This window comes from Onychostoma macrolepis, chromosome 17, assembly GCF_012432095.1.
Source record: "Onychostoma macrolepis isolate SWU-2019 chromosome 17, ASM1243209v1, whole genome shotgun sequence".
NCBI classification, from domain to species: Eukaryota; Metazoa; Chordata; class Actinopteri; order Cypriniformes; family Cyprinidae; genus Onychostoma; species Onychostoma macrolepis.
The window spans coordinates 299,299-305,586 of record NC_081171.1 but is presented as its reverse complement, the minus strand read 5'-3'; positions in this window follow the sequence as shown (position 1 = coordinate 305,586).

The following is a 6,288-nucleotide window of genomic DNA, read 5'->3' as shown; positions in this document are numbered from 1 at the left end:
AGCGATGGGCTCGATTACTCCTCTGACCTCAAAATAATCTTTGATAAGATGCATCGTACATTGTTTTAAAGGACAATATATTTTATTAAGTCAAGTGACTTGCATTTGGTGGCTTGTCATATCAATACAGCAGAAGAATCCAAAACAGCTCCCTTAGAAAGTAAACAAAGAGCAACAGGAATAAATGACCGATCAATGAATCACTCCTTAAAATCATCTAGTGCCGGATTATTAATGACTCCTGAATTTAGTTTAGTCACTATAGGGTGCCAGGGCTTTTGGTGTTGTGACTCCCAGGTTGTGCTCTGTCTCAAGACATCCGTGTTTTCCAAAGTTATGGAAAAACAGTGTTTGGGTTGCCTTCCTTCTGATCCCAACGTTACGAAAGAGTGAATTAACTTTATTTTTAATGAAGATCCAGACCGCATCAGTAAGAACTCGGTCTTTTGTTCACTTAATTTTACTCAAAATTATCCATTTGTATTTTATGCCAAAAATTGTTAGAATATTAAGTAAAGATCATGTTCCATGAAGATATTTTGTAAATTTCCTACCATGAATATATGAAAACTTCATTTCTGATTAGTAATATGCATTGCTAAGAACTTCATTTGGACAACTTTAAAGGCGAATTTCTCAATATTTTGATTTTTTTTGCACCCTCAGATTCCAGATTTTCAAATAGTTGTATCTCGGCCAAATATTGTCCGATCCTATGACGTATAAATCTCAATTTTAAAAAATGGACACTTTTGACTGTGGTCTAGGGTCACATTTATGCATTTTTGACCTAAATCACAGCAGCTTCCTTCTATGAGGAATGTAGACTCTCAAACATACTCAACTATTAGCCAATCACAGCAGTGGACATTTACGTCCGAGTCTACAATCCTCCACACTTATTCAAACAGAGTGTTCTGATGAGGGGGGTTAAAAACAGGACAGAAAATAGCCTATTACTTCTAAATTAGATGTTTTTTGATGTAAAAGTCTTGATAACATTATAAGTGGAATTACCACTCACCATATCACCGCTCGCAGCAGGTCTCGGGAGCGAGGTGGTTCGGTACGGTGGCCGTGGTGCTCCGTCTGACCACTTTGAAACAGGACTCGGGCATCTGCGAGAAGATTCGCCACACAGCTGTAAGGTTCTCTTTTCCACGTCTCGTGAAAGCGTGGAGATCACTTCATCTTCCCTCCTCACTCGGTCTATGTCAGTCTCTAGGTAGGTCCTTCCTAACATTTCCATTTCCTCTTGAGTTCTTCTCAGGGTTTCGCTGGCGTCCAGAATCTTGCAGCTCGGCATGCACTTGGCCCACTTGTACAGGTTACTGTCCCTGGAATCACAGCCACTGGAACCAAACCAAGGACTGGAAACTGGGGTTGGGTTTAAGCATGGGAGAGATGATGTTTGTGGCTCCTTCTGACGGATAGGCGCTCCGAAGGCTTGCAGACACTCAGGCTTCAGGACCCTACATGATACCTCGTCAAGAAACTGAGAAAACTTGAGCTTCTCTTCAATCTTCTGCTCTAAGTCTGATGACGCCGTTGAAGCAGCGGAGGTTCCCTGACTCGACGATGAATCCCTGTGCTCTGCATCGACCTGCTCCGCTCCCTCCTGGCTCTCCGATCCCATCACACTGCCCTGGCAGCTGTCGGAGTTCTGGTAGCCCGTCTCGGAATCGCTCGTACCTTCGGGTCGACTTGCAGAGCCGGCACGCACCCGGAAAACCTCCTCGCTGTGCTGCTTAATAGAGCTGCGCAGCAGACAAGTGGCTCCAGAGCTCCAGCTGTTGGTGTCCCAGCTGTCGTCCTCGCTGGAGCTCCGGAGGCTTGGGCTGGAGCTCCGGAGGCTTGGGCTGGAACTCCGCAGAGTCGAGGAGGTCGGAAAGCTCTTGAGGCTGGTCACCGAACCCTTTAGGCTCGACAGGGAGCCTTGCAGGCTGGAGATGGAGCACTTCAGATTGGAGGTGGAACCAGGCTTGTGCAGGGTAGGTGAGGAAAGGCTGAATGGACAGCGTGTCTGTGGCTCTTCATCCAGGTCGCTCTGGCATCCCGAGAACACTGGACAAGAAGCCGTGGATGAACAGGAGCCATGCTCCTGCCTTCCAGACGCCGTCTTGAGCCTCGGCTGCCTCTTTAGAGTGGACACCGTCCCGTTGACCGTAACCCCTCTTCCAGTTTTCGATGAGCCGTTCTGCATTTTCGCCTCCGTTATTGCTGTGTGTAGAAAACTGGACCATGATGAGCTGGGCTGGCCAGATTTCGACAGCTTTAAAGCCCCGATCCTCGATCGCACAGTCGCCCTAGATGCATTTACCTCCCGTGACGAGCGGCTGAACTCTGTGAGCGTGACACACTTTCTCAAACGCTCTCTCTTGGCTCTGCAGGGACAAACGCATACAGCTGTTAAAACATGCAGCAGATGCACCGGTCACTTTTCTAAATATGGACACAAAGGTGAAAACACAATCTTTCCTGGTGGCGAACAAACCTTCCATATGTGTTCGGATAGAGTTCTGGTTAACTTTCCAGGTCAGTTGCTCTTTAGAACAGGCCATTGATCATGATGCCACGTGATGGACGGGATGTGGGGCAGAACTTGAGTTCCATAAATCGATTCCTCATTGGAGTTGTTGTTTACCATGTTAGAGCCAGCTCTGTGTGAGCAGTATGGCAGGTTGATGATGTCTTTATGTTTTAGATTAAATTACAGGCTACAAGCTGCTGGTTTGCGTGTAGTTTAATGGAGCATCAGAGCCGTGTGCAGCTGAACTAAAGTGAAGAAATTAAGAACATTCAAAGTGATGATGTAAACAACTAACTGCAGTATATATTCAGAGTAGACTTGGGATAGCAGGTGTGGAAAAGGGAATGTGAAGTGAAAATATACATTGAAACTGTAGGCACAATCATTTCAATCTCAAAGCTGCAGCAAACACACATAAAGGAAAACTGATCTATTTGTGTTAAAGAGATGGTATGGATTTGACACCACATCCTCTTTTTCCTGGACATTTACATTTAGTCATTTAGCAGACGCTTTTATCCAAATGAGGACAATGGAATCAATCAAAATAAACAAAAGAGCAATGATATGCAAGTGCTATGACAAGTCTCGGTTAGCTTAACGCATTACACGTAGCAATTAATTCTATAATAAATAAAAAGAAAAAAGATAGAATAGAAAAAGAATAGAGCAAGCTAGTGTTAGAGGCCTTTCTTTTTTGCTTTTTGTTAATTGTATAATAAATAAAAAGAAAATAAATAGATAGAACACAAAAAGAATAGAGAAGCTAGTGTTAGTTAGTTAGTTTTTTTTTTTTTTGGACATGCCAGGATTTGCATATTGTCTAAACTGTCCAGGTTTTGGCTTTGTGTTCCTATTGTTTTCATGCTTGGTGGAGGTAATGACTGAAAAGTAGTTTGACCAGTAGCATTCAGGTATTGTACATAATCAACCAATCGTGGCATGGGAGACTATATGGAATCTACAGAGAACAGCCAAAGCAAATTAAATACACGTACATATAATGGATAAAGACTACAGAGAGACTGTCAACAAGAGATCAAAGCCAAAACCCACATTTTAGGCAATTTAGAAATCCCAGCCAGGACATATGTGGGGGAAAAAGAGAACATGATCATTCAGTCATCATTTACTGTTCCTCATGTTGTTTCAAACTTGAATGGCTCTCTTTCTTCTGTGGAACATGAAGATATTTTGAAGAACACTGGGAACCAAACAACACTGGAGTCCATAGACTGCCATTATATGGACAAAAAGCATTTTGTGTTGCACAGAAGACAGAAAGTCATACAGGTTTGGAGCAACATGAAAGCTAGTGAATGATGACAGCATGATCTTTTTGGGTGAACAACCCACTTAAGATGGCCAATTCGGTATCTGATTAAAGAAAATGTAGTGCTGTATTGACTAGTGGCAGTCTGAAGGCTGAAACTAAGAAACATCTGGCCTACTGGGCACCTATAAAACATATATTTCATAGTCTCTTGGGTCAGTGAATGCCTATGGAGTCACATAAATTTAACAGACAATTAAATGGAGCATTGTTTAGAATGAGTGATGGCTGAGTGAGAGAGGCCGGCGGATTCATCGATAGACACGTCAATAGACCCTTAAGCAATATGCTGAGCAGACATGGAGAGTTCAGCACAAAAGAGTCTGTCTCACACACATAAACACTGAACATCTTGCCGAGGATGATCTCAGATGACGTCCGATCCGAGCTGCTGTTTGCATGCAGATGTAAGTCATTAGTATGCAGAGATGAGGCTAAACAAACACCAACAGAGTGCATAAAACCTCTGCAGACTGAGAACATTAATATCACACGCATTTTACCTTTTTTGAATAGTCGGGGTTATCTGAGCATGCATGTGATAGATAATATGGATTGGCCAGTTTCTTTCATTTTCATCTGCCACACAACTGTAGAAATCAATAGACATAAGAAAGATTAGATTAGTGTGTGAGGCGCGTGGTATCTTTTTGGCACAGTTTTCCTTGTTTCCTTCATTTTTCTATACTCTATGTAAAAATCAACCTTAAAAGATCTCAAGGGAAATTTCAGCTGCTGCGAGAGCCGCTCATTAAAGTCAATGGAGCAAAACCTCCTGTAGTGCGAGAAGCGTACACGGATGATCGCTGTTTGTTTTATGCTTTAGTGATGATCAATAACTGTCTTAAAGAAACCAATGAAGAGATTCAGAAGCAGAAATCAGATACTCAGAAACTTCTGTGCATGTGTCTTTACTGTGTTTATAATCTGTACGATCAGCTGATGAACTCAGACTTCAGATGATTTGTCTCGTCTCGATACCTCATTCACATTACATGCATGCATTTGTCCGATGCTTTTACCAAACCAACTTGGTTTGCAATGCATGACTGAACATTTTTTCAATTTAATGCATTAACTGAAAAAATATATGCAATGTATGCTTGTATGCAATGCAGTTCTCTGAATCCAATCCATGGGTGGCCCTCGTTAACCTGAGTCTTGAGTCAGCATGATCAAAATTCAGTGATCATCTCTGGTATTAATGAGTTTTTAGATGATTTGTGCTGTCTCAGTTCCTCAGTGTCAATGCTGACGTCAGTGTGGAGATTGCTGTAGGAAAATGTCAGTGCAGATATCAGGGATGTCCTCTCTGATTCATGTATAACCTCAGCACGGATTTAATTATACTGCAGTGACTCCAAACTTCAGAACAAACTTGAGAACTCATTAGTCACCTTGCCAAAAGTGAAGTTGATTAATGTGTGTCTACCTGATCACAATCACATTTCTTCATCCACAGCGACAACAACACAATCATACTAATATACTTTTAAAATATTTACTCGATTGAGCACAGCCGTATTTAACACTGAGCAGTCTATGAAACGTTTCGGATGTCAGCTTTTAATTGATCGATCACACCTGAAATACTGTAAATTAAGTGTAGTTTGTGCACTTTCCTAGTATTTATTGCATCAGAGCAGCTGTGAGCAAGCCAAAGTTTTCACAATTGTTTTATTTTCTGCACTTTACATCATTCGTGTTGCACTGCTGCATTTCATTTCCTTGTACTCGTAAAACTGTGAAAACAGCACCGTATGGCAACGATATCAAGATCTCATGCATTAATGTATGCAGTCCTCTTCTCTTTTGGGATAATGCTATGAAATGAATGCAGTTGTTTAATGAAGGATCTGTGGGGGGTCATGACCTTTCACACTCCTCTCATTTGCATATCTCAATATTTAGCATATCTCTTTTGTCAAGTGTGCTTCAGCGGCCTCTAGTGGACACAATGAAGCTGCTGCTAATATTCTGTGTGTCAGACACTCATAAAATGATCGTGTTATAATATGAGATGAGAACTAGGGCGAAGCATTGATTTTGACATTGGTGGGAACATAACAGCAGACAACTACTCCAACATTTTCACATTTATGATAGACTTTTGACCACAGTTTCGTGTCATCTAAAGTCTTCATTTATAGCTATGCTAGCTAACATACTCATAATTCATAAAGAGAGCTTTTTATTTTAGCATATTCTTTAGACAATAATACACAATTTATGTAAAGCAAACCACACAACAGCAGCAGTTTTAAAGATGATTTATTTGAATTGTTTTACTACTTAAAAGAGAATATAGCGAAATGTAACTTATTTTGTGTTTCCTGCTATGTTTCACATACATAAACAAAAATCTGGATCTAAATCTCTCTTTTATTTATTTAAAGTTGATCTAGACAAGCATATGAAACTATCC